This window comes from Epinephelus lanceolatus, chromosome 21 (assembly GCF_041903045.1).
Source record: "Epinephelus lanceolatus isolate andai-2023 chromosome 21, ASM4190304v1, whole genome shotgun sequence".
In the NCBI taxonomy this organism is placed as follows: domain Eukaryota; kingdom Metazoa; phylum Chordata; class Actinopteri; order Perciformes; family Serranidae; genus Epinephelus; species Epinephelus lanceolatus.
This window is the reverse complement of record NC_135754.1, coordinates 4,619,151-4,636,277: the sequence shown is the minus strand read 5'-3', so window position 1 is coordinate 4,636,277 and position 17,127 is coordinate 4,619,151. Positions and strand designations below refer to the sequence as shown.

Sequence of the window (17,127 nt, the reverse complement as noted above, 5' to 3'; positions counted from 1 at the left end):
CACACACACACACACACAGATGTTTGTGACCTTTTCCCTTTCAGACTACAGTCATCTGTTTAAGTATGTCAGTGCAGCTGTGTGTGTGTGTGTGTGTGTGTGTGTGTGTGTGTGTGTGTGTGTGTGTGTGTGTGTGTGTGTGCAGCTGCCCACTGTGCTGATGCAGGCATCTTTTAATAGAGCAAGAGAGACAGGATAGGCAGTCAATGAGGAGGGTTGTGTAAATTAGAGTCCTATATATATATATATATATATATATATATATACAGTACAGGCCAAAAGTTTGGACACACCTTCTCATTCAATGCGTTTTCTTTATTTTCATGACTATTTACATTGTAGATTCTCACTGAAGGCATCAAAACTATGAATGAACACATGTGGAGTTATGTACTTAACAAAAAAAGGTGAAATAACTGAAAACATGTTTTATATTCTAGTTTCTTCAAAATAGCCACCCTTTGCTCTGATTACTGCTTTGCACACTCTTGGCATTCTCTCCATGAGCTTCAAGAGGTAGTCACCTGAAATGGTTTCCACTTCACAGGTGTGCCTTATCAGGGTTAATTAGTGGAATTTCTTGCTTTATCAATGGGGTTGGGACCATCAGTTGTGTTGTGCAGAAGTCAGGTTAATACACAGCCGACAGCCCTATTGGACAACTCTTAAAATTCATATTATGGCAAGAACCAATCAGCTAACTAAAGAAAAACGAGTGGCCATCATTACTTTAAGAAATGAAGGTCAGTCAGTCCAGAAAATTGCAAAAACTTTAAATGTGTCCCCAAGTGGAGTCGCAAAAACCATCAAGCGCTACAACCAAACTGGCACACATGATGACCGACCCAGGAAAGGAAGACCAAGAGTCACCTCTGCTTCTGAGGATAAGTTCATCCGAGTCACCAGCCTCAGAAATCGCAAGTTAACAGCAGCTCAGATCAGAGACCAGATGAATGCCACACAGAGTTCTAGCAGCAGACCCATCTCTAGAACAACTGTTAAGAGGAGACTGCGCCAATCAGGCCTTCATGGTCAAATAGCTGCTAGGAAACTACTGCTAAGGAGAGGCAACAAGCAGAAGAGATTTGTTTGGGCCAAGAAACACAAGGAATGGACATTAGACCAGTGGAAATCTGTGCTTTGGTCTGATGAGTCCAAATTTGAGATCTTTGGTTCCAACCGCCGTGTCTTTGTGAGACGCAGAAAAGGTGAACGGATGGATTCCACATGCCTGGTTCCCACTGTGAAGCATGGAGGAGGAGGTGTGATGGTGTGGGGGTGTTTTGCTGGTGACACTGTTGGGGATTTATTCAAAATTGAAGGCACACTGAACCAGCATGGCTATCACAGCATCCTGCAGCGACATGCCATCCCATCCGGTTTGTGTTTAGTTGGACGATCATTTATTTTTCAACAGGACAATGACCCCAAACACACCTCCAGGCTGTGTAAGGGCTATTTGACCAAGAAGGAGAGTGATGGAGTGCTGCGGCAGATGACCTGGCCTCCACAGTCACCGGACCTGAACCCAATCGAGATGGTTTGGGGTGAGCTGGACCGCAGAGTGAAGGCAAAGGGGCCAACAAGTGCTAAACACCTCTGGGAACTCCTTCAAGACTGTTGGAAAACCATTTCAGGTGACTACCTCTTGAAGCTCATGGAGAGAATGCCAAGAGTGTGCAAAGCAGTAATCAGAGCAAAGGGTGGCTATTTTGAAGAAACTAGAATATAAAACATGTTTTCAGTTATTTCACCTTTTTTTGTTAAGTACATAACTCCACATGTGTTCATTCATAGTTTTGATGCCTTCAGTGAGAATCTACAATGTAAATAGTCATGAAAATAAAGAAAACGCATTGAATGAGAAGGTGTGTCCAAACTTTTGGCCTGTACTGTATATATATATATATTGTGAGTGAGTGAGTGAGTGAGTGAATGACAGAAGAGCTGCTGCTTTAATGGCAGCAGTCACTGAAGACGGGACCTGTTGCATGGGTTGAGTCTGTAGTAATGTTCCCAGTGACGTCCTGATCATATAATATACTTAAACATAGCGTGGTTTGTTTATCATGTGGTGACTGTCATGTATAGTACAGTACTGTGTGTCCAGTGTGCAGCCTAGTACTACAACAACATGTCATCTGTCAGTGACAAGAACAATCCAGCATGGACCAGAGTATGCTGTATGTCATCTACACAGTGAAGATAGTGTGAGCTGGGTTAAAAATATGGAAGTATTGCCACACGTTGCCTCCCTGATAACTGGCCACTTATCACATGGAGGTTATGACCTCAGTGCTATGTAATCCAGAATCTATCAGATGACAGTATAAGTAAGGACAGAGAATAGGACCAAATATATGAAAAAAACAGCTTGTTAAAATATGTGAATTTATTCAGTTCCTGGGATCTGACATGAAAACATCAACATGTCAGATCAAACTGCGTGGGTCAGGGTCAGTTCATGGTTCCACTAAACTTGGAGAGAAATTTGGGATAGCAAAAGCTAATCAACAGCTAAACAAGCCAGAAGATTGCTAAGCCAGTTGTTTTGAAGCTGCATAGATCCAGAACATCTTGGATGCAAAGGGCATATCTATTGCGACGGCAGCTAATGATGGAGCAGTAGACTAGCAGACAAGTTATGAATTGCCCAGGGGACATGAGTGGCTTCAGCAAAGAGATAACTGGATAGCGGACACCATTCCGAAGGAAATATTAGAACTTTTGGCACGTGTAGTCCAGAGAGAAATTCAGTCTGATGCAAGGAAGCGCACATTTTTTTAACTAATGGAACCACTAATGTAAGTAGCCTAATGTTTAGTCTGAGAAGTTTTCCTGTAGCTCCTCAACCCAATCTCCAGAATAAATGTTTGAATTATTGGTTTCTGCAAACAGTTGATATGTAACATTTTTAGGTTATTATATTGTAGAGTTGTTGAAACTTTACGTTTCCTTACATTTCAGCAATAATGTAGTTAACATAGTTATGTTTCGGTGCACAAGAACAATATGTTTAAGGTTAGAAAAAGATCTTGTTAAACCTTAAAATACCCTTTTTTGGTGGCATAATCATGGCTGGAAATTCCTGTGATGTCTCACTAAAAACAACCGATTTTGTCATTTGTTGGTCTTGAACAGTGGTCTGGGGTGGGCTGCAGCTGCCAGCCGTCTCTCCCAAGCGCACATTTCTGGCAGCAGCCCTCAGTGAAAATGTGTTTCTGTGCATGAATTTTGATACTGAACTGAACTGAAAATAGTGCTTTTGTCATTTTAAAAACTACCTTTAAAGTATTGGTTGGTCATCAGTATGAATTGTCATAAATCCAAACTAGTAAAATTGTGCTTCTATGGTTGTAGGTATCCAGAGGCCAACAAATACACTGTGTATCTCTGTGTATACGTGTGTGGTTGCTTTCTGCTGAACCCAGAGAAAACTGACCTTAAACTGACATTTGTGTGTGTGTGTGTGTGTGTGTGTGTGTGTGTGTGTACGTGTACATAGTAACATCAGGTGAGCTCATGCTTTTGGGTATACGTTTACTACACATACACGTCACATGATAATACACCCACTCACGGTCTGCACTTGAATATAGACATAGATGCATGCACAAAAAAATATAGACACACAGCACACATGCTGAAACACCTGGACAAAACACACACACACACACACTGCAAGTCTGGCTGTCACTGCTGTGCTTTCCTCTCACATTGTTTTTGTTCACAGGAGAGGAAGTGCTCACGCCTCTCCACTCTCCATTCACTGTGTGTGTGTGTGTGTGTGTGTGTGTGTGTAGGAAATGAGTCTTCTGTGGGTTTCCTGCCTGCCAAGGGACTGATAAGGTGTTTAGTGAGGCAGGATTTGCCGTTGCCTCTTTTGACTATCTTCACTCTTCATTTTCCTCTCTCTTATAATCTCACATGGCAGTGATATAAATGCTGCGGCTTTAAGTGTTGAACTACTGCATTGTGAAACTGATGTTGTATATTGTGGTGTTCTTGGCCTAAAAGTTTCAGTTTGCTGTCTAACACGTTACACACTATTTCTACATCTACATGTCTTCCCAGTACTTTCATTTTGAGTCAGTAACATGCAGTATTTAGAACAAAGAAATGAGACAAAGTACTCCATTTCATATGTTTAACACAGATTGTCAGCTTACTAGTAGCATAGGTTATATAATAGTTAATCAATATTGGTGCCTGTGACAGACAGGGCTGTTGATGTGCATGTTTTTAAATGATGACCACAAGTCTGTCTACCACAGTAACCACAGTGGTTATGGTTAATCAAACATGATTATTCATGGTTATTCTGTCTGCACTACGGATGTTGTTTTGGGTCATTTTGACTGTTCTGACATTCTGACATTTCAAGTTTGGAAGTTGTGACTTCACACCAGGTGGACACCTGCATCATCAGCAAATATTTATTTTTTTCCTCAAAATGATGGATAGCTTGTAGAATTATCTGTTAACTATAGGTTGAGTATTCTTATCATCTACTGATTCTTGGAATATTATTTAAACAAGACAGAATGTTGGACGCAAAACTACCATTATTTATACTGTGTTTCGGTTGCTAAAACCAGAGAGATTCCTCATCATGCGGATGCTGATGTCTGTAATTACAAATAAAAGTCTGCATACAGATATGAACATTCTTTGGCATTTTCTTTAAGAGCTGTGAAGACACCACTTGCAATTTACTTGTATGGTGTTATGGATGTAGCTGTGGTTTTAACCACCAGCTGTGGTCCATAATATAGTGAACACTATACACTTGCATCGAAACATACTAAGTTTAATAGAGGGAAGCCTCATATATCCAAACTTATCTTTCAAGCAAAAATCAGTATGTTGACATGACATTGAAGAAAACTGATTTATTGTGTGAGTCCAACTAAAGCCAGACATTTAAAACACATGTAAACATGCTAGTCGGACTGAAATCGTACTGAATCGAATTTCTCAAAGTCGGACTAACACACCCAGATAATGTGATGGGGAGTCGAATTACTCCTGCATGTATACAGTCAATCAGACCCAAACTGGCTTAGGCACTCTGCGCATGCTCCACAGTTTCCACCCTGGGCTTTGACCCGGATGTCGAATAGCATTAAATGTGTGACAGAAGAAAAGAAAAAAAAAGAAAAAGTGGAGTGTACAGCACCTACAAAATGTAAAGTGCTGTAAAGCTGTCCACTGTGGTACCAGTTTGCCATTAGCCATTGCTAACTTGTTTGTCAGTTTTTTGGTCTGTGATGTAATAGGTCAACTGGAAAAAAAGGCCCAATACTAACAAGCTGAAAGGGGACATATCACCACTTTTTGTAGTGGAGTCGAACATACTTCAGTCAATCAATCGATTCCCCTCCTGTGCTTGTGTACTGGGACAAGGACAGTAGTCCAAAATAAATGGCCTCATTCTTGGCTTAACTGTGCATGTAATCGTACTGAATGTGTACCCAAAAAGCTCTATTCCTTAAACAAGCTGACACAAGTTGTGAACACAGCATTGAATGGACAGTTTACCCCAAAATACATATTTTTCCTCCTACCCGTAGTGCTTTTTATCAGTCTAGATTGTTTTGGTGTGAGTTGCTGAGTGTTAGAGATAGACGGATAGACTTTCTTTGTACCAAACTACATCTGCCAACCACATCCCCACACAATAAAATATCACAAAATACTCACTTGATATGGTAAATTGTTTGCACACTGTTTAAGTACATGTTGTAGAGACAGGGCAACATTCTCATTTATTAGGAGCAGTGTTTGTGTCCAAATGATGAATATAAGTCCAATATTTACTCCACTTGTAATTCTGTTTTTGGTCTCCACCAGCTCCTACGGGGATTATCTGTTTCTTTAGCTGCTAAATGCTCCATCATTAGCGTTTCTGTGGGGAGCATGATCAGATCAGATCTATGGATGAGAGGAGCAGCTTCTGCAGAAACAAGTAAAAGTAAACTTTGACTTTCACTGTGCCTGGCATTCTGCTGCTCCAACTAAGCCCAGAGTACGCTACACTTTGCTCTGCGAGAGTGTGGTGCAATGAATAACCAAACGGTATATATATTCCAATAGCGCTCCTTATGAATGGTCCATCTCCAAAAATAGAAAATCACTGGGTGGCGACTGTGATATCATGGCGGGCAGCTGCTAACTGAGTTGATCAGATAGTCTCTAACAGTGAGTGTCTGCTGTTTGAGCAGGTAATGTACAGTGGCTTTATAGAGCTTTTCCACAGAAAACAGCTGCCTGCTGCTGCTGGAAAAAGGACACTTACAGAGCAGTGAGAGGACCAGAACAACAAAGTTACAGACAAGACAGATGAAACACACCATAAAGCTCTGAAAAGCTGAGGGGAGCTGCACATTCAGCTATTGATTCTCTGTAGGTTCATCACTATGAGAGATGCCTTTCTCATTGAGACACTGTTTTCACATAGTCGTTGGATACATTGTTTTGATAAAATTATCAATTGTAGACGCTATTAGAAATCATTGGTTCAAGCAAATTTGTAGCTGGTTCCAGATCAGAATTGTTTCTTGATACCTAATGCTATGCTGAAATTAAACCTTGGCTAATGGAACCTCTGGTTTTTAACCAGCACTATTATGACAGCTTCTACCTCTTCAAACACATGATGGGAGGGTAGTGTTGGGCAAGTTCCATCATCATCTTTGTGATCTTGATCTCTTCAAAAGATAAAATCCTCCAAGTATGTCAAATTTCAGGTAGACAAATCGCTCTGGTATGTGGTTAAGATCCACATATGTTTGCTGTTGCCTGGTCTTTGGTCGGTCTGGCTCAGTGTTAATGTGGCTTTCCCCATGACAGGATAACCACACACACTGTAGGTGTGGCTCACAGACAGTGTAGTAGCAGAGTGTGTGTTTCTCTTCCTCTGCTGTGGCAGTGCTGCTGTAAAGTAACAGAATGACTTCTGCCAATAATGATTGAATAAGGCTGGATTCTGCACAGGGGGTTACCACAGTGCTGTAAACTCCACCAGTACAACAAAGACTACAGCTTTACTCAGCTTCATTTGGTTTATCAGCCACTCTCTCTGCCTGCTTTCTCACCACTCTGTTCTCCTCCTCAGTCTGCGTGTGACATGTGGTCTGTGATGACACATCTTCCTCCTACACACTCACACGCACCATTACACCTTTTATGTGAGGACAGCTGCCGACCTAGAGGATGTGATATAACGCTCTGATGTAACATAGGTCTTTAGTGTATGTGCTAGAGTAGTAAATAATCCCAATTCTGAGAATGTAATATTAATAATTATGTGAAGCAGGCTGCTTTAGGTTTAGTGTTGAATGCAGACATCTAGTTGCCTGCAAATTGTACTGTGATAAAATGAATGTGATTCTTATATACAATCATAGGGGCACAACATCAACAATTGTTAATGGGTTAAAAAAGTGTTGAGTTGTGGCAAATCAAATACCTGACAATTTGCGTCACATTTATGCAAAAATCATGTACAATAGTAATATGACAGTAGAGAAGTCCTGGTCACTGCAGTATTTGTACTGACTTTCCATAAATGGTTTCACACTGTTGTGGTCATACAGTGCTTTGCTTCTTCTGTTAAATCTAGAAAAAACACCTTTCTGTTTTAACATTTTTAGGCAGGTGCTTGGCATATGTCTGTTTGTTTTCTGTTTATGTGTACAAATGCTCGAAGAGGGTTAAACGGGATGTTTCACGGGATGTTTCACGTATACAGTTTGAAGAGTTTGTTGTAAACAACAGTCATATCGATTCTATTGGTCATTATCTATCTTACAACTAAATACATTTTAGTTAACTTCCCCCATATTTATTACTGTACATTTGCAGGTTGTGGTCTGGTAGGCATTGGTGAGTAGCTCTTTGCTAATATAGCTCATCGGAAGCTTGTTTCCCCACACACATACATGCTGCTGGAATTTTGGCCCATTAGTCACACCTGACAGTGAGTGTCCGGCTGCATAAACTGTCCCATTAGTGGAGCTAATAAAGCTGATAGTGGCTGTGTGTTTATCTAGTTATTGCCCTGACTGTTAGTGTTTGTATTGTGCGTAGGAAGGGCGTCTTCAGGCTTCCCCACACTGACACAACAGCTTTGTGTTACACTGATCAGTAGGGACCTCTCTCTGTTTCTCTTTTCTCTCACTGACATGACTTTATTACTGAAGCAGAATGCCAGCATTACACAACAGCAGAGGAAATAATGAAGCAATGCTGTTACATGACTTCTTGGCACACGTGTGTAACATCAAAACACACAGTATATCAGAACTGTTCTCATTTGGACATTGATTCTGATAAAAGCTTTCAGTTAAAGGATATGTTGTGGTCGGTTTCAGGGTCTTTTATAAAAAGTTTAACTTCTTGTGCCATGGCAGAATTATCATCTTTCTTCCTGTGGGGCAAAAAAACACTGTTCTTTCATCAGTCACTGGCAGCCTGTACCTGGCGTTGGTGTTTTGAGACATCAGCATGGCTCTGCTCTGGCCTTCTCCAACTCTGACACGTGATCAGATCTCTCTAACATCACAGACAACTATCAGCAGAGAGGAAGACTGACAGAATGCTAGAGAGAAGGCAGATAGTTATGTTGGTTAGAGAGAGAGAAAAACAGAGAAGGTTTTAAGAGTCTAAGCCCTCCTGATCTTTACACCTGTCTGTTGTTACCTCAGTCCCTCTTTGCTCTGTGTGCGTACGTACGTGCGTGCGTGTGTGCGTGCGTGCGTGCGTGCGTGCGGTTGCATCTCTGATCCAGATATTACATCATCTCTCTCTCTCTCCCAGGGAGTGTTGAGCACTATGTGAACTCATTAAAGGCATTCGCTGCAGACTCCCATCAAAGACACAAAGTGAATTCCAATGACCAGACGACACCCAAGGGCAGAGGGGGAGAGTGTGTGAAAGTGAACAAAGGGAATGAGAGTGGGTAGTGCCACGCGGCATCAAACCATTGTCGGAAATGAAGGAAAGGATGTAGGATACAATAAAACATATTCCGTCACCTAATGCAAATGTTTACCAGCTTTTCCTTTATATGACATTTTGCCATCAGTTGCTGCAAATGCTCCACAGTTTGCAATAAGTGGTTTGTCTCCAGCATCATTGGAACTGACTCGGCCAAACTGTGAGGGTCTTGGAGGGGAACTGTGAGGAAACACATCTTGGCAGGTTCACATGCTCAGAGAGGTACTTTTGCATTAATATGCCTCTGTGTGAAAAGACATACTTTCCAGACTTAATGCATATGCCAGTTGGAAACTACCAGAGTGTATTATGGTAACAATCACAGCTGAGATGAACCTGTCAACCAAGAGCTGAGACACATTGTCAATTAATGGAGTTGTCTATCAACAGAAAATATATTTTGATAATAGAATAATGGATCAATTGTTAAAGTAATGGTGGGAATGGCTTACTTTTTTCTTTGTTTTTTTCCTTGGCCTGTCTGTCCTTGTATAAGTCTGTGTCCCCTCTCTGAATTCAGTGGATTCATAACTTTGTCTTGTTTGATTGTAAATTGAGTTTCTTTGGGCTTTGTTTGTTGGATAAAACAAACTATGTGAAGATGTCACCCTGGGCTGAATGAAATTTTAATGGACTTTTATTACAATTTTCTGACATCTTATAGACCAAATGAATAATTGATTGTCAAGAAAATAACTTAAAGATTAAACTAATAGATTACTGAAAGAAACTGTTCATTTCAGCCTTAAAGTTTTTTTTCCCTCTGTTAGAGCTTTTTTTTTTTCAGGTGTTGAGTTTTTCCTTACCTGAATCGGGGGTCTGAGGACAGAGGGTGTCTTATGCTGTAGGAACTGTAAAGCTCCTCAAGGCAAATCTGTGATTTGCAGTATTGAGCTATAAAAATAAAAGTTGTCTTGATTTACTGCTGAGATGTTACTCTAAAACTTCAATTAGTACCCCACACTATTATTTGCTTAAATCACTGATGTCAGCAGGCTTATATTTGGGACAGGCGTCTAGAAGGGAGAGGCCTTCAACAGACCTTTTTCACAGCGGACATTTTGACTTGTCATAGGACCAAAAGCACGGATGTATTCAAGAATATTGATGATGGCTGCAAAGGTAGGCCTTAGTATTGCCCATGCTGGTTCACTGGAATAATTTATGGGGACATTTAATGGAACTGAGCCATCGTTAATGTTCTCAGTTTCACCTGTGCTTTTCCTGCTATGACAAGTCAAAATGTCTGCTATGAAAAAGATCCATTCCTTTTAGCAAAGATGGGAAACACGACCAAATTATTTATTTCAACCAGTATGAATATTACTTGTATAAGAATTAGACTCCAAATAACATATCAACAACAAATCATTAATTTAATCTAGCTCCGACAGACAAGGCATCAGACACAGAGAGCATTCTTGACTCTCTTTTACAGCACTCAAGGATTTCAGCACCCAACATACCAACCCAACATCACTTAATCCTGTTAAAACAATATTCACAACTTTGATTAATTTTTAGGAAAAACCTTTTTCCATTTTTTTTCATCAATGGACCCTTACAGACTAAAGGAATAAAGATAACTTGCCGGGTAATCAAGGAATGGACACATATTCCGACTTTATGACAGTTCATTTTTTCGTAATACCAGTAAATCTGAATGAATTATGCTGTTAATTGAAGTTTTACAGTATTTTTACATCAGTGAGATTTGTTGGGTTCTTATTTGATTGGATTAATAAAAACAGACATCTGGTTACTTTACTAATTGATTATAGTCATATCTTGTCATTTTCCATGTAAAATACACCGTATGATTGCATATTTAATCCATATAGTCCAACACTACATACATGTATTGGCCATTGTAAACCCTGCAGTTTGAATCTGGGAGGTCAGCCCTGCTTTAAATGGAGACAGACTGCTCAACTAACTGACAGGCCACATGATTGTGTGTCTGCCACCTCTGGAGCAAAGGCAAATGGTGCAGAGCCAGCATTAAAACTAATGGGACACTCTTTTAGCTGACACACACACATACACACATAATCTACACTTTCATGCTGCGATCTGGCTGAGTGCCCGTGTGCTGCTACACACCAACATTATCTGGCAGAGCTCTCCTCTGTCCTAATTTCAGAACACGAGAGACACAGACAGGGATAGAGGGAGAGAGAGGGAGCGACAGAGAGAGAGAGAGAGAGAGAGGGAGAGAGAGAGCCTGTAATTTCACAGATCTTATTTATGTCGAGAACTGAAGGTTATATCTTCAGTTCTTCAGTTGTGTGTGTGTGTGTGTGTGTGTGTGTGTGTGTGTGTGTGTTGTATGTTTTTTTAGAAATGAATTCCTGAGGAGGTTTTATCTGTAGCTGCTGCCAGCACGGAGAATTTGATGCAAGTATCCCTGAAGAGATGCTATAAATAACTTCCCAAAACAAACCTCCGGGTCCTGATGGTTTCTGATTCACAAGCTTGTGTCATTTGTCTCTGTTCATTAGTTTCCACTCATATTCCCACAGAGAATCACAGGAAAATTACAGCTGAGATAAAGTGAAGTGATTCATGTCAGTCAGATGGCTTTCTAATAGCAACCTTGTTATTCAGTTCTGATAGATGTGCTGTTCACCGATCAGATTACAGGCGAAACAGCAGGTAGGCAGGAGTCAGTGCTGCAGCTGATAGAGGGGAGCTGAAGGGAAAGGCAGTGATACAGAAGACAACAGAGTGAGAAAAAAAGTGAGTGTAATATCTTTGTTTGACTTCTCTTTCCTGGCTGCAGACAGCTCAAGTCCTGCTACGTTACCTAGCAACAATGGCCCACTTTGTAAAATGAAATACAGCTCACACACACACACACTCACAAATAGATATCAGCAGGCATCTTGCTATCTGGTCACTGTACTGGCTCTGTTTATGATGACAGGAGAACAAAGAGTGTGTGTGTGTGTGTGTGTGTCACATGCAGCTCTCTCCTTTTGAAATCTCTAAACTGTCTTCACCATTGTAATGTGTCTATAACACAGCTTGCCTTGCACTCTGTTGCTGTGTGTGTGTGTGTGTGTGTGTGTGTGTGTGTGTGTGTGTCACGGTGGAGGACATCTACATCCGCAGACCCGCTGGAACATTCTGGGGCTCGTGCCTTGCTCTCAGGCCTATTAGCCAGCCAGAGAGAAAACCAGTCAAGTGTTTGAGATGTACTTTTGGTGGAAATTGGGTCAATAAAAATTCCAGCCCCCCCTTTCTCCCCGTCTCCCTCTTTCTCTCCCCCTGAGCAGATGGAGCTGGTCTAGTGTAATCTCCTGCCTCCTGTGAATCTGTGTGTGCATGTGTAATTATAGCTTACCTTTATGGCAGAGAGGGCTGCAGAAAAAACATTTGTCTCCCTGCACAGAAGCAGTTCAGGCCTCTCACTCTGACAAACAGTGGCAGCAGTGGCAGTGTTTCTGTCCTCATTTTAGAGTCATCTAAGTGTAGAACCCTTAAAGGCCGCCATTTTTTGATGCTAGAGTAGAAAACAAGATTAAAGAGATGGAGACTAAGATAGAGAGCGCGTCTAACGTAGTCACAGCTACCACTGCACACGTGTTCCATCTGCTGAAATTCACAAAATGTTTGTGTTGTTTAGTTGTATTTATTATTGTTTGTGGGTGAATCAGAATTTAATACGAGGTGTGTGTGTGAGTGTGAGTGTGAGAGAGAGAGAGAGAGAGAGAGAGAGAGAGAGAGAGAGAATGACTGTTGCTTTAATGCTGCATCAGTATAGCAGATGGACCACAGGATATTACTGCACAAGTGTGTGTGTGTGTGTGTGTGTGTGTGCACTGTTACAGTAGCAGTGTGTAAATCTGCTAAGCGATGGACAGATTACTCAGAGCTCGTTTGTGGTCAGCTGAGCAGTTCAAAGGTGATGGTTTTAGGGTGATTGTCTGTGTAAGAGGGTTCAGGTTTGGGACAGACAGCTCTGTTTGAAAACTATTTGTATATTATTATTTGGCATTCAATCCTGTGTGTTCTGGAAAATTATTATTTCACTGGGGTAGTGTTAATTTTTTCAAAGAAAACTTCCTAAGACTAATGATCCCATCTCATATATTAGTTGTTCACTGTTGTCCATATGTAGTCAAAAAGTGTCTTTTGCTCTGTGCTCCAACAGTTGAGCAAGCTTGAAACACAGCAGAGCTTCACTCGACTTTCCCCTTTCCTTTTGTACTAAAGGCCAAAACACACTGGGGCAGAGTGGCATGTGTCAAAACAGCCACCCCCATTATTTACTATCCACAGTCCCACATGCCAGGGCTCATGGATGCGCTGCCCCATGACACTTCACACCGCTGTCCTGTTTCCAGCCTTGCTTCCCCCCTGAATTAAACGCATTTCTTCCCCACTTGCTCTATGCTAGTACATAATGGCACTCGAAGCAGCTCTTCTTCTCTGCTCCTGGGGCTTTGACTCCTGTCCTCACCATGGATGTATAAAGAGAATGCTGTTGCTGCTGCTGTCTCTAGTGTGTGTCAAAGAAAGGATGAGGAAAAACTAGTTGTTGAGGCTCAGACATATCCTGAGCTACAACCCACAATCCTGTCATTATAAAGACAACGGCAAAAAGATATTTCCTGGTGAGACATAGCTCTGGAGATTGGCTCTTTGGGTGAGAAATCCAGTTTAATAACCTGGTGTCTATACATCATTTTAAGCTAACACAGAGGAAGAAGAAGTCCAGATCTATTAGTAAAAGTAGTTATGACTGTGTGGTCTTCTGTTTGACTGTGTGGTCTTCTGTTGACGCATCACTCTGTGACACATCCTTTTGGTGCTAGGGGCAGCACTTGACATGCATCATATGACGCGCCACAGCAATGCCGGTGTGTTTTCAGCTTTAGATATGTTATCTGCTAGGCTCATCTGTGTTTAAAAGAAAAACAGAATTTATAGATGGTTGAAAGATGTGGCTAGGACTGTCACAGTCTTCACTGTCGTCACATTTTTAGTTGGCTTATATTAGTAAAATGCTAGCTAACTACCTAACATATAGCTACAACAAACAGAGTTAGTTTAATATCAGTTTTTATCCATCAGCCAGGTCTGCTTCCTCCTTTCTTCTGTGGTTAAAGAGATTTGTTGAAGGACATATTGGTTGTTTGGTGATATATTTTTAAGATGACATTATCTAACGTTCCATTTTTTATATTATCTCTGTACGGCTACGTGCTGACCTGAACTAACTAAAGCAACTTTCTCCAGTAAAGAGAGTGTAATTTTAGGTCAGCACCATGGTCTGTATTCAGTTATAAATATAGAGTACTTTACTGATCCCAGGAGGGGAAAAGGGGACACATACCCAGTAGTGCAGTGGGTGCAGTCTGTAGTTCTCCCTCTCTGGTTGAGACAAAAGCCATAATTTGTGTTTTTTTGCCTTGTTCATTAAAGTTAACATTGTGAATTCATCCTTCCATCACATAATGTAGTCCTTGCTGTCTGCTTGTTGAAGCAACAGGCCTACTGTCTGAGGCCCAGAAACTAAAAAAAACAAAACCCAGCGGCACCTGGCTAAGCAAAACTGGCATTGCCATGTTTCTTTTTGTCACTCTTGTCTGTCTTGGTAACTGTAACTAAGGGGGGCAGGACTTAGGATCTGTCATTTGAGAAACTAACCCATGGACTCTGTGTTTGGCACATTTCCCTGTTCAGACAGCCCAGCACTGATTGTTGGTATGTCAATTAAAGGAAAGTCAGTGTCCCTCCAGTTAGTCTTATATGTTGGATTATAGCTTTACACTGGCGGTTGTAACTGAATTAATAAATAATACCCCCTACCCTCAGATAATCTTGTGACAGACAACAACAGCAACCATAATGACAGCAGTTCACACCAAAGATGGACTGCACTTTCAATGTTTTACCACAATTTAAAGCTTACAGAGACATACATTTATCTCTAACACTGTAATAAGCCAGCAATGGCAGGGTCCAGTGACATCACTTATCTTTAAACATATTTCACGGGGATGGATGTCCTCCTATGTCCTCATATGAATGCTGCAACCTTCCTGGATGTTACTGTAATGCATCATAAGGTAAAGCACAGCTATCTGTGTCTGATCAAAGCTCACTGTAAAGACTACATAGGAAACTAGAAGTTAAATTTGCATATGCACAGTCATTTCTCTAACTTTTCATAACTCATAAGGCGTAGCAGGTCAGTTTTGATCAAGTTTGTTAGAATTGCTCAGAGGAAGTGTGCTGAAGGTGTGACTGAGATCAAAATGACTCCACTCCAGTGTGACATTACCATTATGACACTTTTAACATTCTGTAATTTCACTGTGTATCTGATATGATTTCACGTGGCCGATAAAACGAATAGCATTTCAACACTATGTCCCCATATTTACAGATGAACAAACAAACAAACAAAAAAAACACATAAGTTGCCTCTTTGCAAATGGACAGGATGCGATCTGTCGTATCGCAGTACATCCAAATCAGCAGCAGTGACCCTAACACAAAGACTCCTTGAGTGCTAGAATTAGTTTGTAGAGGGTTACAGACACAGGTAAAAACATTGCCTAGACTCATCACCACAACTTTATTCTTCCAGATGAAGTGACCTGCTAATCCAGTGTACTGGATGTGCATCTTCACTGATATTGAGCTTATAAAACTGGTATGGTATCAGCTAGACATGGAAAAAAAGGCTGACTAAGTTGTTATTACGAAAGTCTCACTTTTAAAATTGTTGTGTTTGACACACCTAGTTATTCATTTTCAATGTGAGGTGAGCAGGCAGATAGGGAGGCGTGGCTAACCCGAGAGGCATTTCTCGCACACACATCCCCCTGTGCTGCCAGAGTTGAATTGTTTTGAACATTTTTTTCTATGTGCCACACATTGCAAATGGATGAGAGACTGATCCTTGCTGTTTAGGAAATATATAACTGTATTCTCAACAGTTATGGGGGCATAAACAGAGCATCTGTTTCAGCATCAGGTAGCATTAGATATAGATATAGGTTTTAAAACCAGGCTGTAAACATGTTTATTGCTGCTGTGAAGTCAGCCTTTTTAACATGGGGGTCTATGGGCATTCACTTGCTTTTAGAGTCAGTCTCAAGTGGTCCTTTGATGAACTGCAGTGTTTGGAACTCCATCAGCATCAGCTTTATTTTTCAGCTGCACAGGTTGCAGCTTGGTCTACTCACATGACGAGAGCAGTGAGACCCTGCGGATCCAAGCTGGTATGGAGGTGGAGTGTTCTTACTGTCTGAAAAGACCTTTTTTTTCTTTTTTCCTTATTTATTTAACACAAGGAAAATATGCAGAATAAGTCAGGGAATATATGTACAAAGACAAAGGGTAGAATTTAGCAGCATTGTGGACAGAATGCTACAGCACAATCAAATACAAAAAAGAACAGCAGAGGTTCCATTTTATTGAAAGTCAAGAGGGAAAATATTTTTTAAACAAAAAGGCACATTTGGTGATGGTTCTCTGTAAGGTCATCACAGAGAGTGACCTCTTTTACACCACACCTAGTCAATTCATCTGTGTTCATATATATGTATTGACTCATGTAGCCTTATATACTGTCTCTTAGTCTCAAAACTGTAACAACACAATTGTATATATCTTCTACATCAATATAGTGATTTACCCTGGTCTCTACCATCCTACATAGATAATAGACAAAAATAGTGTATGCATAGTATATAAATATATGAATCATACCTGTGAACACCAGGTGGCCATGAGGTCTACATGTGGAAACTACACTTTATTGTATTCAGCTCTTTCTAAGCATTTTTGCCCGGCCAGTTGTGTTAAAATAAGTTTAAATAGTTTAGAGTTTGATGCTTAAATGTTATCCCTTAAATACAAGTTTTAGGAATATGTGTTAAAGGAAATGACTGTCAATAAAGCTGAATTGAAGAGAGTAGAGGGGGAGGAGTGGGAGTGAGAGGCAGGGAGAAAAATTGAAAGAGAGCAAGTCAGAGAGTGTGGTGAGTAAGAGAGAGAGAGCCTGCGTAACAGAGAGAGAGAGAGAGAGAGAGAGAGAGAGAGAGAGAGAGAGAGAGAGGAAGTGTGCGTAGGCCAGCCCTGCCTCCGTCCCCTCCTCTCTCCTTTCTC

General features: G+C 40.9%; 1 protein-coding gene across 2 annotated transcripts in view; it reads left to right on the top strand.

The window, feature by feature from the left end:
• jmjd1cb (jumonji domain containing 1Cb) overlaps positions 1-17,127 on the top strand; it is a 192,800-nt gene that overhangs the window by 93,190 nt on the left and 82,483 nt on the right. The window lies entirely within an intron of this gene.